The sequence below is a fragment of the Ursus americanus genome, chromosome 12 (assembly GCF_024610735.1).
Source record: "Ursus americanus isolate L20-20 chromosome 12, mUrsAme1.1.p, whole genome shotgun sequence".
Taxonomy (NCBI): Eukaryota; Metazoa; Chordata; class Mammalia; order Carnivora; family Ursidae; genus Ursus; species Ursus americanus.
The window spans coordinates 71932161-71958754 of record NC_142138.1 but is presented as its reverse complement, the minus strand read 5'-3'; the positions used below and the strand labels follow the sequence as shown (position 1 = coordinate 71958754).

Here is a 26594-nt window from a genome sequence, read left to right as displayed (position 1 = left end):
TTCGATGTGGCTACCAAGCACTTAGGACCACTCTCCTATGGCATTGTTTTTAAAACTATATGATAGCTGTGCATGATTGACCTCAGGAAAAAGTCAGGCAGGTACAGTTCTAGGCTAACTACAATTAGGGTCCTAAACTCCCACTCACAGCACATCATTTGCTCTCACATGGTTGCCCTAAGCTTGAATGGGTGCTTCACTAAGTCTGAGTTCTTAATTAAAAGGGAAGGCAATACCTTACCCCCACCCAAATAAATGTCGAAAGCCAGCTGGCAAGATTTAAGGGAAAAAGTACAAGCTTTGAAGTAAATCATGGCACTCCCACCTGTGGATTTCATTTAGCAAATATTTATTGAAGCCATTCTGTGTGCCAGACACTGTACCAGTCCCTGAAAAGAAAGAAGAAAACAGAACAGATATTGATGTTGGACAAATTACTTAAATTTGTGGGCATCTCCTTTCTCATCAAAAATGGGGTAATGGCTACCCCTTAGAGATGTTGAGAGGATTTTATGAGATAATATGTGTAATTGTGGAGCTATTTATATTATCATCATGGTTATTAATAAAGCAACATGGCAGCCATATGCATGAACAGCCATACAACTGTTTAAACTCTTAAACTAATATTTATCTTAAGAAATTTTTCCAAAGGAAAAGCCTAAATATGAAGATATATAAAGGAGAGAGATGGGAAGGAAATAAAGCACCTATTAAGTGTATACATTTTGCCAGGCACCAGGTAAAATACCTAACATTTGTTAATTCATGAAAATGAGCAAAGGAAAAAAAATACAAGAAACCTAAATATTCAGCAGTAGCATAGAGAATGGAATATTTTATAGTCATTTAAAGTAATTATAAAGGCTATGTGGCAACATAGAAAATGTTCATGACATCATGTGAGGTGGAGAAAGTAGGGTACAGAGGTAGTCATGAGCATGACGATTGCAGCTATGTATGGTTCCTGTGCAGAACCACAGCCACACAAAACAACAAGGCTTGCTCTACAATGATGGGTTTATGAAGGTGATTCTTTGTTCTGCGTTTGCCCAACTGTTTGCAGTGTTGTTTTATTGTTTGTTACCTTATTTTTATAGGTGTACTTTTCTTAAGGTGTTCTATTTGCAGGTTATTTCACTCGGTCCTATTTGGCTTCCCCGTCAATTCTGAGAGGGGAAGATGAAGATATCTTCATGCTTGAAAGTCTTGGAAGGTAGTGAATCTTTGAAGATGCATCAGCTGCATTCAATTTATTGCTATTGCCTGAAAAATAAATGTAAGCATTATCCCTTTATATTTAGCTCTTCAACTATTCCCAGCAAGCCTTCAGAAACTAAGGTACTACTGGCGCAGCATCTGCCAGCACTGCCACCAATAACTAGAGGACTTTATGACCTTAGGGGGGCCATAAGCATGGGTTGACTTCCCACCCATCCATCCAATAAATCCATCCACCTGTTCTACTATCTACCTGTCTATCCTTTTGATGATTTACTATCTCCCTATCCATATATCCCACCCTTCTGCTTATCCATTCATCCATCCACTCTTCGTTGGTAGTGCTTCATCACAAAATTCCATTATAGGAAATACCGATTTATATCAATGTTCTGATTCTTCAACTGGCCATTAGTAGAAAAGTCAAGGTGCAGGTTCCCAAATGGGGTAAATGATGCAACAAGACAAGACCAAGGAGACATGCTTTTCATCTCTCCCAGTCCCAGGTGGGCTGTTTGACAGCCAGTTCAGCAACTGGTCAGGCTCCCAAGGCCCATCCTAGGAACAAAGGGCTCTAAGTAATCAGGTCACATTTGTCACCAGTGTCTTCCCTATCCCAGTAGCACCCAGCTGGCTGGCTTGAGCAGGATCTTCAAGGCATTCCAAGCATTTGCCACCCAAATCTGTCACTTACCAGCCCTGTAGGTGGAGTGGGAGAGGCTGTGCAGCTTGCACTTGTCAAGCTGCCAACTGAAAACCTGTTTTAATCAATTAAGTAATGGGCTCTTGTTACATAAGCCTCAATTGTGACCTTCTCAATAAAGCACTAATTAAGGTTGATGAGGGTAATCTACTCTGAACCTTCTCACCCTGCAGCAAACTGCTGAGGGCCCTACCTTAATCCCTAATGAGGTTAGTTAGTGAGTGGGATGTGTTCACAGAACAAGCTAAAGAATTAAACATTTATTGAGTGTGTGTTTTCTGTGAGGTCTGATGCCAGATGCTAGGACTGCAGGCCTGAACCAAGAACATTTCCTGCCTAAGGAGCACATAGCCTAGTGAAGAAAACCAAACCCTAAAACAGAGACAATTGCTGTGTAAGGAGACATGACAGCAGTAAGGGTGGGGTGCAGTGAGAGTCCAGAAGTGGGAGCAGTCACATCTGTCTCAACAATCCCAGAGGCTTCAGGGAAAGAAGCACTGAAGCTGGGCCTGACAACACAAGCAGACATGGCTGCTCCCTGCTAGGTCAACCCAAGGAAGAGCATGGAGGCACAAGGGAGAGGGCCCTCCAAAGTTCTAGGGCAGATGGCTGCTCACACAGGGTCTCTGAGGCAGCAGCCACTCTTATTAATGGTACAGATTTGAAAATGGAAGCCACAGAAGGTCCTTACCCTTCATACCTCAGGTCACTGCTCTTATTCTTCATTTGGTCTAAAACAGCCTCCCTTCTCTCCACCTGGCCCCAAAGTTCCCCAGGCAACTATACCCCAGTCGCCCTTCAAGACCCAACTCTCATGCTGCCTCTTCCATGAAGCCTTCCTAGAATGACTCATGCCCAGAGCCATTTCCCTTTGTTCCCCCAGGGTTTCGTATCTAACTCCAGGACCACATTTATCAGGTCATTTTCCAATTAGTTTGTGGGTCCTGTCTCTAACAACCTTCATCTTTACATTCCCTGCAGCCTATACAGTGCCTGGCACACAGTAAGCACCCACCATCTGATTGTGGAGAAACCGACTCCTACCAGGATCAACTCACATTCAGGTGATCCAAAAGCATCATCCAAACCCACTTCCTGCAGGGCTCAGCTTGGTGTCATGACAGAAAGCTACCAGTTAACCTTGGAAAAACAAGTCTATGTGGAATCTAGCCAGCTCCCCAGACAGTATGTGACAGACCAGCTACCACCGCCAACACACACCATGGTTTCAAATGTTTACAGGGTATGTGGAGCTTGCTGGGCATGCCAGTCGACAACCAGCCACCCCACAAATATTGACTGAGAACTCACTGTAGACAAGCCACCAGAGCACCAGGACCCTTTGGTGGCTGGGAAGAGAAGTGAGAAGAACTTACTAGTCATCAGAAGTGAGATAAAGCTGTTAATTTAATTAATGAAAAAACCTGATTGCCATTGTCCTCATTATGCTTTCCTGACTTTTCCAAAGTGGGCCTGTTTTACTTTATAGCCAAATTTTTATTAAAAAGAAAAATTTAAGGCAATCTGCATGGAAGTAGCAAATGTTGGGCATATAGTCACTGATTCATAGTTATTGGTAGAGTAGCAATGGGATCTAGTTTGCTAAGTGACCCGTTTAGTCACTTTTGGGTGGGAAAGCAAGGAGGTGTTGAGTGTGTGTAGGAAGAGGGGTTAGTGGAACACACGGAGGATGAAGGGGGCTGTTGAGGGGTGCTGCCAGGGCAGTGACATTGTCATCAGGACAGATCCCACATTGCTAGTCTTCTCTCCAAGTTGTCCCATCTGCTCGTGTCAGCTCACTCCCATTCCCACTCAAACTCTATGCCCTGGGCCCTTAGAGATGTTCTGTCCCTTTAGTTAACCTGCCCTGCATGGGGACAAATGATTCCACCCTCTTGTTAAGAGAAAATGGGAGTCCGGATTTTTTTTTGCCAAAGGGAACTTTATTTGAGAAACTGAGAGGAAAAAAAAAATAGAAAAGAGTAATTAGGAAGTGGTAGAAGTGGGAAGGTGTGCCAGGCACAGAGCCCGTGTCCTGCAGCATTGGGAGATGCAGATTGGCATGGCTGGAAGGTGCCACCAAGACTCTGCCTTCTTACTCTTAGCAGGGATCAGCTACCTGACCGCAGCTGCTGCCCCCACACCTCTACCAGCATGGTGCAGGCAGGTGGGAAGAAAACACTTCTGTGTTTCTCACTAGGGGTTCTGAACTGAAGACAGTCCTACCCACCCACCCCTGACCAGCATCCCCCAGAGGTCCCTTGGTCTCCCTTCCTAGCTGGTGCCTGCCAGCAGGTGAGCTGGATGAATTTTTCTCTTCTCTGGCTGCAATTTCCCTGGTGTTACCTGCTCTTAGGGCCCCATCCACTCACTGGTACATTTCTCCTATCTTGGGTCTTCTGTTCTAGCTGCTGATTAGCAGATCACATGCTCATTGGGCCTGTCATCAAGTGTCCTGTCAGCCACCACTTAGGTCCCCCTCCAGAGAGCCCCTGACATATGGAGCTGACATCTGTCCTGGCTCCTCTGCAGGACTTACTGGGGCTTGTCTCCCTGGCAAACCTCTCCTCAAGCCCAGCGGCCATTCACACTCACCCTGGTCAGTGATGGGCTTCTTACCACCAAGGCTCACTCCCTACCTTAAGGCCAACAGGGCATAGGTCCTTATCATTTATTTTGCCCAGACCCTCCACACTCCATGCTTACATCTGCCCAGACTACTCTTATTGCTCCTGACATGAAATTCAGTGCCCACCCCCACCACTGCCCACACCCATCCCCCTCTCAATGTCTGAAAACCCCTTTCAAATCCCAGCTCTGCCATTCAGAGGCTACTGATTTGGACAAACCTTTTGAGCCTTCCCGGGATAAGCCCCATCTGTAAAATAGGGAAAATGTGACTCAGAGAGTCACATGGGAGACAGCAGAGGTAATTGTACACTGTTGGTTTTATTGGCCTCTGGCCTCAGACTAACTAGTAACTTCACTGTTCATCTTCACCATGTGAAATACACTCCCTCTCTGATTCAGGATGGTGTGCCCCACCTTGAAGCCTGGCTTCCCCACAGGTTTTCTGGTTTTTCCTCTTTTTTTTAATCTCAAGTTTTTATTTAAATTCTAGTTATTTAACATACCTGGTAAAATTGGTTTCAAGTGTAGAATTTAGTGGTTCATCACTTACACATAACACCCAGTGCTCATCACAACAAGTGCCCTCCTTAATGCCCATCACACATTTAGCCCATCTCCCCACCCACCTCCATCTATCAACCCTCAGTTCGTTCTATATCGTTAAGAGTCTCTTATGGTTTGTTTCCCTCTCTCCCTTTTTTCCCTCCTCTATGTTCATCTGTTTTGTTTCTTAAATTCCACATACGAGTGAGATTATATGGTATTTGTCTTTCTCTGACAGACTTATTTCACTTAGTATAATACACTCTAGCTCCATCCACATAGTCGCAAATGGCAAGATTTCATTCTTTTTGATGGCTGAGTAATATCCCACTGTGTGTGTGTGTGTGTGTGTGTGTGTGTACACACACATACCACATCTTCTTTATCCATTCATCAGTTGATGGACGTTTGTGCTCTTTCCATAGTTTGGCTATTGTTGACAATGCTGCTAGAAACATCGGGTGATGTATTTTTGTATCCTTTGGGTAAATACCTGGTAGTGAATTACTGGGTCATAAGGTAGCTCTATTTTTAACTTTTTGAGGAACCTCCATACTTTTTTTCCACAGTGCCAGCACCAGTTTGCATTCTCACCAACAGTATAAGAGCATTCCCCTTTCTCTGCATCCTCGCCAACACCTGTTGTTTCTTGTGTTCATTATAGCCATTCTGACAGGTGTGAGGTGGTATCTCACTGTAGTTTTGGTTTGTGTTTCCCTGATGATGACTGATGTTGAGCATCTTTTCAGGTGTCTGTTAGCCATCTGGATGTCTTCTTAGAAAAATATCTGTTCCTGTCTTCTATCCATTTCTTAACTGGATTATTTATTCTTTGGGTGTTGAGTTTGAGAAGTTCTTTCTAGATTTTGGATACTAACTCTTCATCAGCTATGTCATTTGCAAATATCTTCTCCCATTCTGTAAGCTGTCTTTTAGTTTTGTTGATTGTTGTTAAATGGACAGCAACATGCAGAAGAATGAAACTGGACCACTTTCTTATACCATACACAAAAATAAATTAAAAATGAATAGAAGACCTTAATGTGAGACAGGAAACCAACGAAATCCTAGAGAACACAAGCAGCAACCTCTATGACCTTGGCCGTAGCAACTTATCAGATACATCTCTGGAAGCAAGGGAAACAAAAGCAAAAATGAGCTATTTGCACTTCATCAAAACAAAAAGCTTCTGCACAGTGAAAGCTTTCCTCTTTCTTTATCCCCAGCTCAGAGCTGGTGCTTGGTAGAGGCCCTCCTGCTATACATCCAGCTCTCAACACCAGGTGGCAGCCAGACCATAGGCCCTACCCAGGTTAGCCCGGCCCCCTGCCTGGCTCAGAAACAAGGCCGGAGGCTTCCGCCCTACCCTGTGCCTGCCTTGTCCCACCCTCCTCCACTGCCGGCAGCAAAGACCCAAAGAAAACTTCCTGCTGCTCAGGGAAGGCTGAAGCCTTGGGGACAACAGGAGATTGGGCTGGATTCCAAGGCAACTCTTCTGCCAGCTGGGGCCACCTGTGAGAGCAAAGACCCAACAGGGTCTCTGGTGGAGTATGAAGGGGCTGAGGACTGGGTGGGGCACAGAGGAGGGGCACAGATTTGGAGCATGGCAGCCATTTCCCTGGAAGACTGCCTTACCCACAGGACCTGGGGTGCCCTGTGCCCTTGAAGCCCAGAGGCCCCTCTGGGACCCACTGAGTTGGAGACACAGCCTTTGTTCAACCTTTCTCTCTACTTACTGCCCCCCCCCCCTGCAGGCCTGAGTACATCAAGCCCTTTCCATTCTAAAACAATGCTTCTTCCCTGGTCTCTCCCTTTCCCTCCCATCTCTCTCCTCGGTACCTTCTTAGCCAAACTTACTGCAAAAGATGCCTTCATGTTTTCCTTGACCCCCATTTACTCTTCCCCACTTCATTCTGACTTCTCCTGTTCTTCAAAATCTGCTGTCTCTGGGGCCAGCCATGCCAACTCCAGGAACACTTTCTTTCTACTTTGCTGCATGTCTTTGACCCAGGCCTCCTGTCCTTGATGCAACTTTTTCTATTCCTCTCCATCTCTCTTTAGAATCTACTTCATACACCACTCAAGTCCATTACTCTCCACTTTTTACCTAAGACTTATGTCTGGAAGATTTCCAGATTTCCACCTTAAGACCTGATGAACCCTCAGCTCCAGCACCCTATCTCTGACTGATTCAACTCAACCCACACTGAACTCATTTCTGCCCCAGGCCTGTGGCTTGCCTTCTTCTCCTCCTGCTTTCCATCCCAGTGAAGAGCATCACCAGCGATCAGCAACAAGTGATGGCCAAAGTCAGGCCACTGTACGTCACCATTGACTCCTGTCCCCCCACACTCGCTTGACAGTAATGTCCTGCCCATTGTACCTGCTTACTACCTCCCAAATCTCTCTCCCTCTCCAGTCCCCTTCCCTGTCCTAGGCCAGGTCCTCATCTTCTCTTCCCTGAAAACTGCAGCCCAAAGCCTACCTGGTCTCCCTGATTTCACTCCTCCCCCAACACTGCATTCTCCTCACCACAGTGTTTTCTCTATTAAACAAACCATTTCTTATGTTCAAAACCCTTCAGGACCCCAAGAGTAGCAACCAAATGCTATTGCATGGCCCCCAAGGTACTTTATGATCTGACTCTTTCTGTCTCCTCCAGCCACAAAGCTATGTAGCCTCTGCCCCCAACTCTGTCTCTGCCCCAGCAAAAGTATTCCTGGACACCCCACACCTTTGCCTTCTATGACACCTCCTTCCTGAACCACCTCTTTTACTTCTTTTTGCCCACTGAGACTGTTCCAGATTTGTCAACTCTCTAACCGCAGTTCTGGTTTGGGTACCCCTTCTCTGTGCTTCCTTCATCAGAGTACTCAGTGTTATAATCATGTGATCACATGTCACTAGACTCTGAACTTGAGGGCAAGAGCTGGGGAGTTTTGGCCTTTGGATCCCCAGCACAGAGAGGGGTCTAAACAGGTGTTTTGGGTAGATGGATGGATGGATGGATAGATGGAAAAATGAAGTTACTTTCTGGGAAAAGTTCCCTGCTTATTCAGAGGTGGTCTAGTGTTTTGATTCCTCACCTTAACTCCAAGCATCTGGCATCCATTACATGAGATCTCAGGCCTCAGAACCTAAAGCAACATAGCTGGATTCTTCCCCTGGGACCAGGGAGTGGGAACAGCCTCCCTGGGTGCACTGCCAGAAGGTGTAGGCACAGGGCTCCAGCTCTGCTCTCTCAGCCCAGAGAGGTGCTCCTGCCAGACCAGGGACATGGGAGCAGTGCAGGCAAGCATGTGATCAGAAGACAGCTGGTCCCCTGCAGAAGGGAGCTCTGAGTCAAGTGTCAGCCTGGGGAAATCCAGAACAAGAGCACAGAGGTCAGAGTTTGCTGATTTAACTGAGATGCAAACACTTGAAAAAGTTTCAAGAGTTCCTGCTCCTATGAATAACAACCACAAAGAGGCTACCATACCACCAACATGTTGCCTCATTCTACGCTGATTGCTCTCCCACCACACTATACCTCTTAAACTCTTAGCCATCCTTTAAGACTGTTCAAATGCCACTGGAAGTCATCATTTATTGACTCCTCCCTGGAGTCTGCGAAGCTGTCCAAAGCCATCCAGCCCAGTCCGAATTGACTATTATTTCCTCCACACTTCTGTAGTACATTGCTTATATATTTTTTTACAACACTGATATCAATTTCTCTTTCAACGGTATTCTGTATGGCTGTCTTAGTCTACATCCCTGGCAAGACTACAAATTTCTGGCAGGGAGAAACTATGTTTTATGTTTGCATATGGTTCTAGCCCTATGTTCTAGGCATTTAATAAATGCCCATCAAATTGAATAATAATTTGAAAGCATTACAAAGCACCACGCAGACGACTAGGTTCATAAGTTCAAAGTAGGTGGAGAAAATAGGAGTGATCACATGGGTGGGGCTCCTCTAGGAAGACTTCCTGAAGGAGGTGTGGCTGGAGGGGACTACGTGAGGAGGGACTGAGAAGCATGAAGGAAGTCTGTCATCTTAACTGCTGGATGGGAAAGGCCAGGCTTTTCTCCTTCCTTACCCACTTTTTCTCCTCATCCCAATATAGAGTAGTGGCAGTATAATACAGGGGTTAAAATATGGACTCTCAAGACAGACTGCCTGGCTGTATATCCTAGCTCAACCACTCAACAGCTGTATGACCTTGGGCTTCCCACTTTACCCATCTCATCTTAGTTTCCTCCCCTGTTAGGGTAAGGAAAATATTACCTACCTCACTGGATTGTATGATGATTTAATGAGTTAATCTATGTAAAACTCTTATTAGGTGCCAACAGCTAATCTCAGTGCTCCGAGTAGATTAATTCACTTAATCCTCAGACAGCACAATGAGATTGGTACTATTATTATCCTTACTCTTTAGAGAAGGAAACTGAGATCCGGAGAGCACGGGGAGGAGAGATCATCAACACAGCCTACCCCAAAATCTCAAACATTCTCCAAACATGACAAACTTGGACCTGCTTACCCCAACCCACCCAACTCTTTCCCTGAAGAACAAGAACCACAATCACAGCTCAAAATAGTAAGAACTTTGTTTTGTTGTAATTCATAACCATTTGCAAAACACTTTCCCATTATTTCCTCACTGCGCCCTGATGAAAGAGCCCTATCCATCCTGCTTTTCAGAAGAGCACCTGATATCTGAAGAGGCAGTGGGATGTGTGCAAGAAGCAAGAAGCTGTCTTCTCAAAGGCAAGCACCATGACTCCTGGTCAGAGCCCCTACTCTAGGCCAGAGTAGCCACCAGCCCAGAGGCTGGGCCAGAGGGCATTAACAGCTCCATGCCCTCCTCTTCCTCACAACTCCTCCAGGGACTGAATAATTTGTCCTCCCCCACTGTGGCTGCTGGGGGCCTGCCTCATACCATCAAGAAGGTCAGAGAGCTTATAGAAAAACTACCGAGGCTCCAAGGTCCACAGACAAGAGAAAACAAAAAGAAGAACATCACTAGAAAAATTGTTTTTAAAACTTCAAAAGTAATTTCAAAAAAAAAGGTTTAGTTTGGAAGACTATAATTTTCCATCTCTTAAAAATGAGACAAAGGAAGTGAGCTAAAAATGTGTGTATAAGATACAAATCACCAATAAACACATGAAGGAAAAAAAGTCCTCATTACAATCAGTAAAGGGAATTCAAATCATTGCATCCAAATACCATAAATTAGAGTAGGAACGTTTTTAAATCATAACATATTGGTGACTTCTAGAGGCTAAGTATTGATGGAAGTGTTAATTGAGTTTGGTCTGTGGTTAACTTAGAGTTACTGATATTATTTGACTCCACAATTTCATTTCTAGATATTTATTAAGGAAAAATTTATAAATAGATACAAAAATATATGTTTAAGAATATTCATATTGTATGTTTAACACAAGAAAAACAAGAGGCAATGTGAGTTGCTAAGAGAGGTATAATTAAATAAGTACTGGTGTCTCATTCTGTGGAATTCCTTGTTACCACTAAATATGACATAAAACTAGAAATTATTTTGTGGTTTTTAAAAAGGTACTTGTTTATCTTTATGTATGGTGTGAGAGAGTGGTCAAATTTCATTCTTTTGCATGTAGCTGTCCAATTGTCCCAGCACCATTTACTGAAGAGACTGTCTTTTTCCCACTGGATGTTCTTTCCTGCATTGTTGGAGATTAGTTGACCATACAGTTGAAGGTCCATTTCTGGAGTCTCCATTCTGTTCTATTGATATATGTGTCTGTTTTTGTGCCAGTACCATGTTGTCTTGTTGATCACAGGTTTGTAGTATAGCTTGAAATCCGGCAACATGATGCCCCCAGCTTTGTTTTTCTTTTTCAACATTTCCTTGGTGATTCGGGGTCTTTTCTGGTTCCACAAGAATTTAAGGATTGTTTGTTCCAGCACTTTGAAAAATGGCATTGGAATTTTGATAGGGATGGCACTGAAAGCACAGATTGCTCTGGGTGGCATAGACATTTTAACAATGTTTATTCTTCTGATCCATGAGCAGGGAATGTTTTTCCATTTTTCTGTGTCTTCTTCAATGTCTTTCATCAGTGTTCTGTAGTTTCTAGAGTATAGATCTTTAACTCTTTGGTCAGGTTTTGAAAGACCTTAATGTGAGACAGGAATCCATCAAAATCATAGAGGAGAACATAGGTAGTAACCTCTTCGACATTGGCCACAGCAACTTCTTTCATGGCACGTCCCCAAAGGCAAGGGAAACAAAACCAAAAAGCTTCCGCACAGCCAAGGAAACAGTCAACAAAACAAAGAGGCAACCCATGGAATGGGAGAAGATACAGAGAAGACCTATAAAGAACTTCTCAAACTCAACACCCAAAAAACAAATAATGAAATCAAAAAATGGGCAGAAGATATGAACAAACACTTTTCCAATGAAGACATACAAATGGCTAACAGACACATAAAATCATTAGCCATCAGGGCAATTCAAATCAAAACTACATTGAGATACCACCTTACACCAGTTAGAATGGCAAAAATTGACAAGGCAAGAAACAACAAATGTTGGAGAGGATGTGGAGAAAGGGGATCCCTCTTACATTGTTGGTGGGAATGCAAGTTGGTATAGCCACTTTGGAAAACAGTGTCGAGGTCCGTCAAGAAGTTAAAAAAGAGCTACGCTGTGATCCAGCAGTTGCACTACTGGGTATTTACCCCAAAGATACAGATGTAGTGAAAAGAAGGGCTATATGCACCCCAATGTTCATAGCAGCAATGTTCACAATAGCCAAACTGTGGAAGGAGCCAACATGCCCATCAACAGACGAATGGATAAAGAAGATGTGGTCCATACATACAATGGCATATTACTCAGCCATCAGAAAGGATGATTACCCAACATTTGCATCAACATGGATGGAACTGGAGGAGATTGTGCTAAGTGAAATAAGTCAAGGAGAGAAAGACAATTATCACATGGTTTCACTTATTTGTGAAACATAAGGAATAGCAGGGAGATCATTAGGAGAAGGAAGGGAATATGAAAGGGGGATGGAGGGGGAGACAAACCATGAGAGACTCTGGACTCTCGGAAACAAGCTGAGGGTTTAGAGGGGACGGGGGTGGGGGGATGGGCTAGCCCGGTGATGGGTATTAAGGGGGGCACATACTGAATGGAACACTGGGTGTTGTATGCAAACAATGAATCATGGAACACTCACCAAAAGCTAACGATGTACTGTATGGTGACAACATAACCAAATAAATAAATAATAAAAATTAAAAATCAGGTAAAAATAAACAGTAGTGTATTTACAATAATACCCATACTGTAGAAAAATATCTGTATACAGGAGCACTATAATGAAATAATTAAAAGCCAGATTCCAGAGCCAGAAGGCTTTCTGCCCCCACCTTAAGACATCGATTGTGTTTGTAGAGGAAACAGTGGAATGACAGATACAAAACTGGGGAGAGACCTGGCATTGCTGGTGCCAGGACCCCTAGAACCTGTCACTCTTATCCTCACCATTCACAGTCTCAGTGCCTGAAACTACCCTTCACAAGCTCTGTGGCCTTGGGCAAGTCACTTAACTTCTCTGTGCCTTGTATTCCTTATCTGAATATAAAAATAATGATGGTACCTACCTCTCTGAAGCTGAGAGGCTGAATCAGTTAATAACTGGGATGTAGTAAGATATGTGTTAGCCATTATTGTCATTGCTCATGTATGCACACAGAAAAATGACTGGAAGGATGTATAATCTAATGATTGGTTCTGCTGGGTGGTGTCACAGTAATGTTTGTTCTTCCTTTTGATATCTTAATTTTCTAAATGTTCTTTCATGTACTTGTAGTACTTTTAATATGAAAAAGTATATTGCTTAATTATAATCATGGATCGTTCTCCAGAATAGACCATATACTGGGTCACAAAATAGGTCTCAACCGATACCAAAAGACTGAGATTATTCCCTGCATACTCTCAGACCACAATGCTGGAATTAGAATTCAAACACAAGGAAAAATTTGGAAGAAACTCAAACACTTGGAAACTAAGAACCATCCTGCTCAGGAATGATTCGATAAACCAGGAAATCAAAAATCAACTCAAACAATTTATGGAGACCAACGAGAATGAAAACACAACAGTCCAAAACCTATGGGATACTGCAAAGGCAGTCCTAAGAGGAAAATACATAGCCATCCAAGCCTCACTCAAAAGAATAGAAAAATCTAAAATGCAGTTTTTATATTCTCACCTCAAGAAGCTGGAGCTGGAACAGAAGAACAGGCCTAGCCCACACACAAGAAAGTGGTTGATCAAGATTAGAGCAGAGATCAATGAATTAGAAACCAGGAGCACAGTACAGCAGATCAACAGAACTAGAAGCTGGTTCTTTGAAAGAATTAATAAGATCAATAAGCCACTGGCCAGACTTATTCAAAAGAATAGAGAAAGGACCCAAATTAATAAAATTATGAATGAAAAAGGAGAGGTCACAACCAACACCAATGAAATGGGAAGGATTATTAGAAACTTTTATCAACAGCTTTATGCCAATAAATTAAACAACCTGGAAGAAATGGATGCCTTCCTGGAAACCTATAAACTACCAAGACTGAAACAGGAAGAAATTGATTTTTTAAACAGACCAATTAATTATGAAGAGATTGAAGCAGTGATCAAAAACCTCCCGAAAAACAAGACTCCAGGGTCTGACGGATTCCCCGGGGAATTCTACCAAACATTCAAAGAAGAAAAAATACCTATTCCCTGGAGCTGTTTCAAAAAATAGAAACAGAAAGAAAACTACCAAACTCATTCTATGAGGCCAGTATTACTTTGATCCCCAAACCAGGAAAAGACCCCATCAAAAGGAGAATTACAGACCGATATCCCCGATGAATATGGATGCCAAAATTCTCAACAAGAGCCTAGCTAATAGAATCCAACAGTACATTAAGAGGATTATCCATCATGACCAAGTGGGATGCATTCCTGGGATGCAAGGGTGGTTCGACATTCACAAATTGATCAGTGTGACAGATTATATCAACAAGAAAAGAGTCAAGAACCATATGATCCTTTCAATAGATGCAGAAAAATCATTTGACAAAATACAGCATCCTTTCCTGATTTAAGTTTTAATCCCTTCAGAGTGTAGGGATAGAGGGTACATTCCTCAATTTCATAAAAACCATCTATGAAAAGCCTACAGCAAACATCATTCTCAATGGGGAAAAGCTGGAAGTCTTTCCCTTAAGATCAGGAACATGACAAGGATGCCCACTCTCACCATTATTATTCAACATAGTACTAGAAGTCTTTGCAACAGCAATCAGACAACAAAAAGGGATAAAAGGTATCCAAATCAGCAAAGAAGAAGTCAAACCATCTAGGGCACATATTGCATGGTGCACTGGGTGTTATACGCAAGTAATGAATCAGGGAACTTTACATCAAAAACTAGGGATGTACTGTATGGTGACTAACATAATATAATAAAAATATTATTAAAAAAACTAACTCAAAAAATTAATTAATTAAAGAAGTCTGAGGCAAATGTCTTGGGAAGAAAGACAGGGAATAAAAGTCCCAACCAAGATATAAGGGAACAATGATTTACTAAGAAATTGGGAGTATGGGGGACCCTAAACTTCAAAAAGCCAGGATTGGGGAAACCAAATAGAGTACCTAGGCTGTGATAGTTATTTTAATATGTCAACTTAGCTAGGTCATGGTGCCCAGTTATTTGGTCAAACATCTGTCTAGATGTTACTATGGAGGTATTTTTTAGATAACATTGACATTTAAATCAGTAGATTTTGAGTAAAACAAATTACTCTCCCCAATGTGGGTGGGCATCATCTAATCAGTTAACAGCCTCAAGAGAAAAGGACTGGGGTTCCCCCAGGGGAGCAGGAATTTTACCCCCAGACTGCTTTTGGACTCAAGACTACAGCATCAACTCTTGCCAGAATTTTCAGCCTGTTGGTCAGCCCTGTGAATTTCAGACTTGCCAACACCAACTATTGTGTGAGCCATTTCCTTAACATAAACTCTCTCAATTGGCTGTTTGTCTGGAGAACCCCAACTAACATATAGACCATGTGAAGAAACCAGTAAGAATGATTCCAACACACAGTCATCTACACAGCCCCCCAGGGAGTGATGAGCTAGCCTGTAATTATCGGTGTCCATATCCTCTTTATTGCCCGTAGGAACAGTTATTATTATGCTCAAAACAACCAGTCAGAGGGATTATTAGTGCCTGGAAGTGTGTAAGAACACAGCCTTCCTCATTTGAGAAACAAAGGAAAAGCACTCCCCTCCATGGTGGAGCAGAGTTGGCACTTCCCCTGATGGTTTACCTTGAGGACTTTACCTCACACCAGGGTTTTATGTTTAGTTTCACACACATGGCAGCAGGATCAAAGAGAGACAAGCCAAGTGGAAGCTGTGTTTTGGGAGGAGCATCTGTGAAACATATGGCATGTCCAGACAGAAACAACCCCTGGGCGAGATATAGACTGCAGGTCTGGGCACGAGATCTACAAGGCAGTAGCCTAGGGGCCCCACTCAGTGCTCAGGACTCCAGTAAGAAAACATACAGAGCTTCTTTTAACTCAGATCTTAGGAATAGATAGAAAAATGGCTTATTATGAATGATGGAACCCACATTATTGTATAAACAATTTAAACTTTGACAAAAATAATAATGTAAGCAAAATTCCGTTCACAACAAATTACAAAACTATTTACAGAGTGCTTCCGGGATTAAATGGATTCCCTCCTCACTGAGGAATGAGTGAACCATGCAGGTGTGGTGCTCTCTGGGTTTCCCTCTTGTGCTATTCTGGTTCTGTATCACCCGCTGAACTTCTTCATCAGCATACCTCCAAAATGTCACATCCTTGTGCCACAGTTGTTCTAGAAATAGAGAATGTTCTAACTTTCTATTTGCAATTGCCCAAAGTTCAGAATATTCATCAACTTGTAGTTCAAACTACATCTGGTCCCATTTTGCTACTTAACAGTGAAATTCATGTTGAAACTTAAGGAGATTCATCTTCTACAGATGTGCACACATGCACACACACACTCATAATTCAACTGCGCTATGTTCTAGTAGCTAAAAGACCTCCCTCATGACCAAAGGAGCCTCTGGTTTTTCTGTTTAATCACATCAATCTCTGTTGTTTAAAGGCCTTGAGCCCAATCCTGAATAGTGGGTGTTCTTTTTTTTTTTATAATAATTTCTTACTATGTTACGTTAGTCACCATACAGTACATCCTTAGTTTTTGATGTAAAGTTCCATGATTCATTACTTGCATATAACACCCAGTGCACCATGCAATACGTGCCCTCCATATACCCATTACCAGCCTATCCCATTCCCCCACTCCCTTCCCCTCTGAAGCCCTCAGTTTGTTTCCCAGAGTCCATAGACTCTCGTGGTTCATTCCCCCTTCTGTTTACCCCCTTTCCTTTTTCCCATCCTTCTCCTATTGATCTTCCTACTTCTTATGTTCCATAAATGAGTGAAACCATATGAGAATTGTCTTTCTCTGCTTGACTTATTTCGCTTAGCATTATCTCTTCCAGTCCCGTCCATGTTGCTGCAAATGTTGTGAAATCGGTTTTTTTTTGATGGGTGAGGAATATTCCATTATAAATATGGACCACATCTTAATCCAGTCATCTGTTGAAGGGTATCTCAGCTCCTTCCATGATTTGGCTATTGTGGACACTGCTGCTATGAACATTGGGATGCATATGGCCCTTCCCTTCACTTTGGGGTAAATACCCAGTAGTGCAATTGCTGGATCAGACGGTAGCTCTATTTTTAACTTTTTAAGGGACCTCCACACTGTTTTCCAGAGTGGCTGTACCAACTTGAATTCCCACCAACAATGTAGGAGGGATCCCCTTTCTCCACATCCTCTCCAACATTTTGTTGTTTCCTGCCTTGTCAATTTTTGTCATTCTAACTGGCATAAAGTGGTATCTCAGTGTGGTTTTGATTTGAATTTCCCTGATGGCTAATGATTTTGAACATTTTTTCAAGTGTCTGTTAGCCATTTGTATGTCTTCATTGGAAAAGTGTCTGTTCATATCTTCTGCCCATTTCTTGGTTTGATTATTTGTTTCTCATGTATTGAGTTTGAGAAGTTCTTTGTAGATCTTGGAGACTAATCTTTTATCTGTAGTGTCATTTGCAAATATCTTCTCCCATTCCGTGGGCTGCCTCTTAGTTTTTCTGACTGTTTCCTTGGCTGTGCAGAAGCTTTTTATCTTGATGAAGTCCCACAACTTCATTTTATCTTTTGTTTCCCTTGCCTTTGGAGATGTGTCATGAAAAAGGTTGCTGTGGCTGATGTCAAAGAGGTTGCAGCCTGTGTTCTCCTCTAGGATTTTGATGGATTCCTGTCTCACATTGAGGTCTTTCATTCATTTGGAGTTTATTTTTGTGGATGGTGTGAGAGAGTGGTCAAGTTTCATTCTTTTGCATGTAGCTGTCCAATTTTCCCAGCACCATTTATTGAAGAGACTTTTTTCCACCGGATGTTTTTTCCTGCTTTATCAAATATTAGTTGCCCAAAGAGCCGAGGGTCCATTTCTGGGTTCTCTATTCTGTTCCCTTGGTCTGTGTGTCTGTTTTTGTGCCAGTACCATGCTGGCTTTGTGATCACAGCTTTGTAGTACAGCTTGAAATCTGGCAACGTAATGCCCCCAGCTTTGTTTTTCCTTTTCAACAATTCCTTGGCGATTCGGGGCCTTTTCTGGTTCCACACAAATTTAAGGGCTGTTTGTTCCAGTTCTTTGAAAAATGTCATTGGTATTTGGATCAGGATAGCATTAAAAGTGCAGATTGCTCTGGGTAGCATCGACATTTTAACTATGTTAATTCTTCCGATCCATGAGCATGGAATATTTTTCCATCTTTTTGTGTCTTCTTCAATGTCTTTCAAGAGTGATTTATAATTTCTAGAATATAGATCCTTTACGTCTCTGGTTAAGTTAATTCTGAGATAACGTATGATTTTTGGTGCTATTGTAAATGGAATGGATTCCCTAATTTCTCTTTCTTCAGTCTCATTGTTCGTGTATAGAAATTCAACTGATTTCTGAGCATTGATTTTGTATCCCGCCACATTACTGAATTCCTCTGTAAGTTCTAGTAGTTTGGGAGTAGATTCTTTTGGGTTTTCCATATAGAGTATCATGTCATCTGTGAAGAAATATATCAGAATAACATCAGACCTATCTACAGAGACATGGCAGGCTAGGAAGGTGTGGCAGCATATTTTCAAAGGTCTATCTGAGATGAACATGCAGCCAAGGATCCTTTATCCAGGAATGCTGTCATTCAGAATGGAGATGATGGAGAGATAAGTACCTTCCTGGATCAGCAGAAACTGACCAAATTCGTAACCACAAAACCAGCCCTACAGTAGATATTAAGGGGGGTTCTATAAAAGTAAAAAGGCCCCAGAAGGGATACAGAACAGAAAGTTACAATATATAGAAACAAAGACTTCACAGGCAACACGCCATCATTAAAATCATATGTCTCAATAATCACTCTCAATGTGAATGGCCTAAATGCTCCCATAAAACACCACAGGGTTGCAGATTGGATAAAAAGACATGACCCATCCATTTGCTGTCTACAGGAGACTCATCCTCAACCTAAAGATACATCCAGACTGAAAGTGAAAGGATGAATAACCATTTTTTGCCAATGGACCTCAAAAGAAAGCTGGGGTAGCAATTCTCATATCAGACAGATTAGAGTTTAAACTAAAGACTATACTTAGAGATACAGAAGGACACTATATTATTCTTAAAAGATGTATCCAACAAGTGTACATGACAATTATAAATATCTATGCCCCCAACAGGGTGCAACTAGATACACAAGCCAACTCTTAACCAGAATAAAGAGACATATAGATAATAATACATTAATAGTGGGGGACCTCAACACCCCACTCTCAGCAACAGACAGATAACCTAAGCAGAAAATCAACAAAGAAACAAGAGCTTTGAATGCCATACTACACCAGATGGACCTCATAGATATTTATAGAACACTACACCCCAGAACAAAAGAATACTCATTCTATTCTAATGCACATGGAACATTCTCCAGAATAGACCATATATTGGGTCACAAAACAGGTCTCAACTGTTACCAAAAGACTGAAATTATTCCCTGCATATTCTCAGGCCACAATGCTTTGACATTGGAACTCAATCACAAGAAAAAATTTGGAAGAAACTCAAACACTTGGAAACCAAGAACTATCCTGCTCAAGAATGATTGGGTAAACCAGGAAAATTAAAAATCAATTTAAATAATTTATGGAGACCAATGAGAATGAAAACACAACAGTCCAAAACCTATGGGACACTGCAAAGGCAGTCATAAGAGGAAAATACATAGCCATCCAAGCCTCACTCAAAAGAATAAAAAAATCTAAAATGCAGTTTTCATATTCTCACCTCATGAAGCTGGAGCTGGAACAGAAGAACAGGCCTAACCAATGCACGAGAAAGCAGTTGATCAAGATGAGAGCAGAAATCAATGAATTAGAAACCAGGAGTACAGTAGAGCAGATCAACAGAACTAGAAGCTGGTTCTTTGGAAGAATTAATAAGATCGATAAGCCACTGGCCAGACTTATTCAAAAGAATAGAGAAAGGACCCAAATTAATAAAATTATGAATGAAAGGAGAGAGGTCACAACCAGCACCAACGAAATAGGAAGAATCATTAGAAATTTTTTTATCAACAGCTTTATGCCAATAAATTAAACAACCTGGAAGAAATGGATGCCTTCCTGGAAACCTATAAACTACCAAGACTGAAACAGGAAGAAATTGATTTTTTAAACAGACCAATTAATTATGAAGAGATTGAAGCAGTGATCAAAAACCCTGAAAAACAAGAGTCCAGGGCCCGACGGATTGCCCTGGGAATTCTACCAACCATTCAAAGAGAAATAATACCTATTCTCCTGTAGCTGTTTCAAAAAATAGAAGCAGAAGGAAAACTACCAAACTCATTCTACGAGGCTAGTATTACCTTGATCCCCAAACCAGGAAAAGACCCCATCAAAAGGAGAATTACAGACCGATATCCCTGATGAATATGGATCCCAAAATTCTCAACAAGAGCCTAGCTAATACGATCCAACAGTACATTAAAAGGATTATCCATCATGACCAAGTGGGATTCATTCCTGGGATGCAAGCGTGGTTTGACATTCGCAAATCGATTAGCATGATAGATCGTATCAACAAGAAAAAAATCAAGAATCATATGATCCTCTCAATAGATGCAGAAAAGCATTTGACAAAATACAGCATCCTTTCCTGATTAAAACCCTTCAGAGTGTAGGGATAGAGGGTACATTCCTCAATTTCATAAAAACCACATATGAAATGCCTACAGCAAATATCATTCTCAATGGAGAAAAGCTGGAAGCCTTTCCCTTAAGATCAGGAACACGACAAGGATGCCCACTGTTGCCACTATTATTCAACATAGTACTAGAAGTCTTTGCAACAGCAATGAGACAACAAAAAGGGATAAAAGTATTCAAATCGGCAAAGAAGTCAAACTGTCTCTCTTCGCAGATGACATGAGTAGCTGGTCTTCTGTTACCGTTATGTTCTTCACCCATCTTCATGACCGACATTTGTCCTCTACTACCTACTGACAGCCTACCTTTTTTTTTTTTACCAGTCTCCACAAAAAAAATGTTTAAGATTCATTTTATTTAATCTATATACCATCCATAGGAGAAGAGGCCTATATAGCTTCATATTTAGAGAAGAGGCCAAGGCTTAGAGAAGTTAAGAGATTTGTCCTAAGTCACCGAGCTCATAAGTGGTAGAGCCGGATATATCCTAGGAGTGGTTGGCCTGCAAAGCCCTTGTTTTCCATTTTAACAACAATAACAAAACGTCATGCCTGTACAAAGACAGGCTAAGAAGAAAGAAATGCAAAAGCAAGCAGGGAGGCCAAATTCTTGGCTGGTGACAGCAAAGGAAGAGACTAAAACTGTCACCTGTGATCCCACATGATATTACCATGCCCACACCTCAGTAAGCTGCTTCTGATGATTTGCCCTCCTATGGGGCCACACTGACACATGCCAATATTCCTCAATGTGACCTTTCTCCTAAGTCCTTGTTCCCACACAACTCGGGGCTGTGGAAGAGGCCTCATGCTAACAAAAACACATAACCTACTGCTCAGGGGCATTCAGGTTCCCATTTTCTCCCAGTAGTCCATGGAGGCAGCTGTGTGGTGAGAGGACCACCGAGTCTGGAACAAAAACCAGTCCTATCTCCACCCAAGACTGTGTGACTTTGGCCATGTCCTCTCTTTGAAACTCAAGTACTTCCTTTGGAACATGGGAATACAAAGAAGCAGCTTTCAGAGTGCTTGCGAGAGGTTAAGATAGTGGATGTCTCACTGACTGTGTGGTCAGTCCTGAGCTGGTGGACCTTGGCTCTGGTGACTGCTCCCTGGAGTCAGTTGTTGCCACCATCCAGCCTTGCAGGCCTTAGGCCTTGCCCTGACCAGTTCCCATAGATGGTGGGTGAGGGGCTCCACACTGGTATGCATGGAAGAAAGTGACTTCTGTTTTAGTCACTTGGACAAAACATACTTGGAAAATGATAGCACACACATGTGCAGGATAGGAATTCCTTATGCAGCAATGATGGGCAGGCCTGTGGACTCATGGGACCCTCACAATAACTGCAAAGTCACCAAGCATTGAAAGCCTTCAATTCTGGAACCGGGGAGTGAAAGCAGGTTCTTAGCACTCAGGTGGGAGGACTGGGCACCAGACAATTTGTCACTGCCCCAGAGAACCCCACAGCAGCTCTGCATGCTGAGAACTGGAGGGAGGCTCACTGTAAGGCCATGTCGCTTTTGCCCCACGAAAGTTGTGTAAATTGAACATCCTTTACCTCTGTTTCACAGATTCACTTTGGATTGACCTGCAAATACTGTTAATATAATGTTAAATAAATGTTAGTGTTATCTACATTTGATCTGAAATAGTTAATAGTGTATGCACTGATACAAAGGTAAGTGAGGAAGTCTGTAGTAAATCCTTTTGTGGAAAAATCACCCACTGTGTTTTTTCTAATTTCTATTTTTGGATTTTCCAAGGTGTATGCGTTATCCATTATTTATAGATTAGAGCTTCTTAAAAGGACAGAATGAGTGAGCCACACGAGCAGTAATTTTGTGTACATTCTTTTTGTCCATATTCAAAAGGACGACTCACTACTTCATATGACAATAATAATAATGCTCTATGCAGGTTTTAGACTTCATCAGTTTAGAAGGATGCATATTACTAATTCATAATAACCAAGTGGCACAAACAGAAGTTGTCACTAGTTTATAGATAAGGAAACAGAGGCTCCCCAAGTAAATAAAGCCAGGGAGCCGGTGAAGCAGTGGGGCTGTACTGGTCCTTTCCACTCTCGGAGATAAGGACATGCCTGTGTGCCTTGTTGTCTTCCTAAGTTCACAGTGGTCTGAAGACAATGAAGGTGACATTTGCCAATAGCCAGCTGCCCCTTGAATGACCTCAGGCCCGCAGCACACCACACCTCACCCTCTTCCCATTAAATTAGGACTGTATTTCCATGCCTCAAAACTAACTCTTAAAGGCTTTCACCTTTGTACACCCTCAGTGTCCCTTTGTCATCCCGTGTGCTCAGAACACCCTGTCATCACCTTTTAATCCTGGCTACCTCCCTGGGAGGCACACGTACTTTGATCAAGGAGGGAGGAAATAGTTCAAAGCTGAGCAGCCCCAGTGGAGGCCAGCACAGACAGGTTGGTGGGGTTTGTAGGGAGACCAGCACAAATCTGGTTCATCCTGATGAGAGCTGCCTTACAGCTTTGGCCCAGTTTGGTCCTGGGATCTTCTGCAGCCTTAAGTGCTGACCTATCGCACGTTATCCCCACGAGCACAGGGATGAAGCCCAGTAGCTCTAGTGGGATGGAACATGGTCTGTGGGACATATCACCCAGTCCTCACAAGTACAGGGGGAAGCTCTGTTTTCCTGAAGAATGGACCAGGCTTCCATATCAAGTCAGTACACATGTACTTGCAAACCAGCCTTGTCCTCAAAGAGAGGCCCGATCAAGAAGGGATCTCATCTGGTTGGGATAATATGGAAATATATTGCAGAATTAGTGGTATTTGTCTTGTTTTGAAGGGATGGAGGTCGTTTACATGGAGGAGAAAGAGAAGAATGCATTCAAGGCACGAGGAAGTCCTGACAGACAGGCAGAAGGTGGCATGAGCTGGGGTTTTGTGGGAATGGCAGGTCCACACTTTTTTTCCCCCAAGGAGAAAAAACTTTTTATTGAAGTAGAAAATACTACAGAAAAGTGCACAAATCATTAATGTAAGAGTTTTTACAAAGTAATGCACTAATGTATCCACCACCCAGGTCAGAAAACAGCACATTATCAGCATCCCAGAAGCTAGGTTCATGCCTCTCCAAAGTTAGTATTCTCATGTGTAAAACCAAGTTTTGGTTTTGCTGTCACTTTAATTTTCTATAAATGGACTCACACCACGTAGATTTTGTGACTGGCTTTTTTTGTTGAAATTTATATGACAGTCACCCATGTTGCTATATATAACAGTTTTTCCATTTTCACTGCTGTATGGAATTCTATTACATGAATATGCTTGGCATTACATTTATTTTATATTTCCTGAGTAAACTTAGGGTGTTATATCCTGAAATCTTTAAACATGGTTAAATGAATGGGGGGGGGGAACCCACCTGTTAAAGAAAATATCTTCCTGAACATGATGGAATGGCATTACACTAAACCATTGACTGGAAGGCCTACATGAAAGCAAGTAGAGCCACTTTAGGACCCGAGGTTTGAACTGGAAGCTGCCACACAAGAACAAAGGCCCAAATCAGGCTATAGGATAATTCCAGGAAAGACCCCACTGTCCTGCATCACCCTCAGATCCAGAGGCCTCAGTTACCTATGTGCGCTTACTTCCTCACACCCCTCACTTCTGAATTAGAGTCCCATGCGATGTGTCTGGTGGCCAGGCCCACTGCTCAGATGCCAGCACCCTGTAAGCATATCAGAAAAGCGGGGAAAGGGAGTTTTCTGGCCTCTAGGCAGGTCCAAATTTTGATCAGAGATTATGACAGGAATAAAGACATGCTGGGAAGTGTCTTGTTTATTCCCATTACATTTGAATCAACAAACCTTTGGTGCCACCAGGACAGTGCAGACTTCTGAGCACTGATGAGGCAGAAAAAGGAAAAACTCCCCCACCTCCCATGACATTTCTCCTTTTTCTCTATGGGAAGGAGGTTGGAACCTTCTGGTTTGCTTGTTCTAGAAGCTCTGTCTTTGGCTTGAACACCTAGCTCTGGGAAATTCAGATTCCCTTTCAAATGACAGCTTCCAGCTTTCCTGGCTAATGGTAATGACATTATTAGTCACATGCTCACTGTCTGCATAGGACTGAGAGACACAGCAGGATCAACACCACCTGTCAGGTCGGGGATTACGCCCAGAATGTGTAATAGATACTCACTAAGACACTGCAAACTGTGTCAACAAGAACAACTCTGGTATCTGCCTAATTCACCCTGCCATATCCAGGGTTGAACATCTGGGCTTCCAGGATGCTCTGACCAGGGCCCAGGTGGGGTGGACTTGGGAGAAAAGACCACATTTGGGGTAGAGAAAGGATAAGGAGGCCCAGAACTGTCCACTGTTCTTTTTCTCTCTGACAGCTGTGCCCTCACCCTGCCCCTCATTTAGGATGTGTAGGCAGTGCATGGACAGGAGACTTCTCTCACCACACATGATACTGTAGGCAACGCTCTCTGGCTTTCAGATCTGTTTTTCTGAAGGTGAAACCTAAGATTATAGAATTTTTCCATCTTCTGCTTTTTTGGGGGGAGACTCAAATGGCCACTCTCCAATCATTCCCCACTGCCAGTCCCCTGTCCCACGTCACCATTCTGTGCTCCAGGGTGCAGGGGAAGATATCTGGTTTTACAGATTTACATTTTACAACACTTTGTCTTCCATTATTAAGTAATTCTTTGGGGTGTTCGTGGCCTGTCCTCCTGGCTAGACTGATTCCCCGGGAAGCAGAATCTTACCCTTCATCTGTAGCCCACTGCATGTAGCAGACAGGCTGCTAGGTGCTTGTAGAAATGAATGAATTGAGCATCAGTAATGATTTCTGAATGAGTGTGTGAGAAGAAATCAAAGTGCAAAACTGAGTTTGTTTTGTTGAGATATTTCTGTTGGAATTATTCCAAGGCAAAGTGAACATAGGATAAGAGTTTGATTCAACTTCAGACAGGGTCCCTAGCCTCTCTCTGCCTTCCAGACCCAAGAGATGTGACTACTAAGTAAAGTCACTCATTTGTAATAACTCTTCACAAACTAACACTTTTACATCTTCAGAGACTGTCAGTCCCATCCCTCACATGCCCTCATCTCCCCCAGCCCCACCCACTCATGCCAGCCACCTCCCAGGGCTCAGTCCTGCCCCATGGAAAGACACAGGCTTTGGAGGCAGGCAGATCTAAGTTCAAATTTAACTCTATCACTTTCTAGGTATGTGACCTTGTGTAGTTTACTTAACCTCTCTGTTCCTCAGTTTCTTCATCAGTAAATTGGATATAATGATACCTACCCCAGAGTTACCTCATAAAGCATCTGGTTTGTTACTTTCCAAACATACTTTCCCTTAGCTCCCAAACCTTCCTGGAGGTTCAAAGCCCCTTCAGATGAGGCTTAGCACACCACTCACAGTAGCAAGGTCTAACCTGCAGGACCCTCTCTTGTTCCCCAACCTCCCTCTCACACTGGCCTTCTCTGAACTGACCAGTTACCATAGCAACCTCTGGGAGGGGATCTCCCACCAGGGACTGGAGCCAGCCCCTCTCCATGCAGATGGCCCCTCCTGCAGGCTGCATCTCACCCTGTGGTCTGCTCCTCTTACTAGGGCTTGTGCCATGTCCCAGGACTGCCCCCCCTCTGACAGTCTTTGCAGCGAAGGGCCGTACTGCACCTTCCCATCCTGATTGTCATTGCCTTTCTTGTGGGCTGCATGCAGACAAGTGAAGACGACGAAGATGCCTTTCCGGAAGCTACATGTATTTTCTGTAAAAATGTACATTAGGAGCCCCTTTGGGACTTGGCTTCAGAGCTCAGAATGCTTACTTCTCATCCCTCAAGGATGGTTGTTTTCATCCACAGAGAACAAATTTGATGTTTGTAAAGTGCCACATTGTAACAGAGGGGAACCATGGCCAGAAATTGAAGGGCCCATTCTTTCTTCAGAGTGGCCACTTCTCTGAGGGTTCTTGGTGTCTTCTTTTATAAGGGGCTTAGTTATGAGGATCCAACAAAATGAGGTGGTAATGAAAATTAAATCAA

The 26594-nt window shown here is 42.8% G+C and overlaps 1 long non-coding RNA gene across 2 annotated transcripts in view; it reads right to left on the bottom strand.

Moving 5' to 3' along the window:
• Nucleotides 1–325: 325 nt before the first annotated feature.
• The window catches only part of LOC148109233 (uncharacterized), a 338759-nt gene continuing 312490 nt past the window's right edge, over nucleotides 326–26594 (bottom strand). For both annotated transcript variants that reach the window (XR_015726417.1, XR_015726418.1), the window contains 2 exons: nucleotides 1088–1266; nucleotides 326–389 (listed from right to left, as the gene is read on the bottom strand). This is a non-coding gene — a long non-coding RNA (uncharacterized LOC148109233). The remainder of the gene's footprint in view (nucleotides 390–1087; nucleotides 1267–26594) is intronic.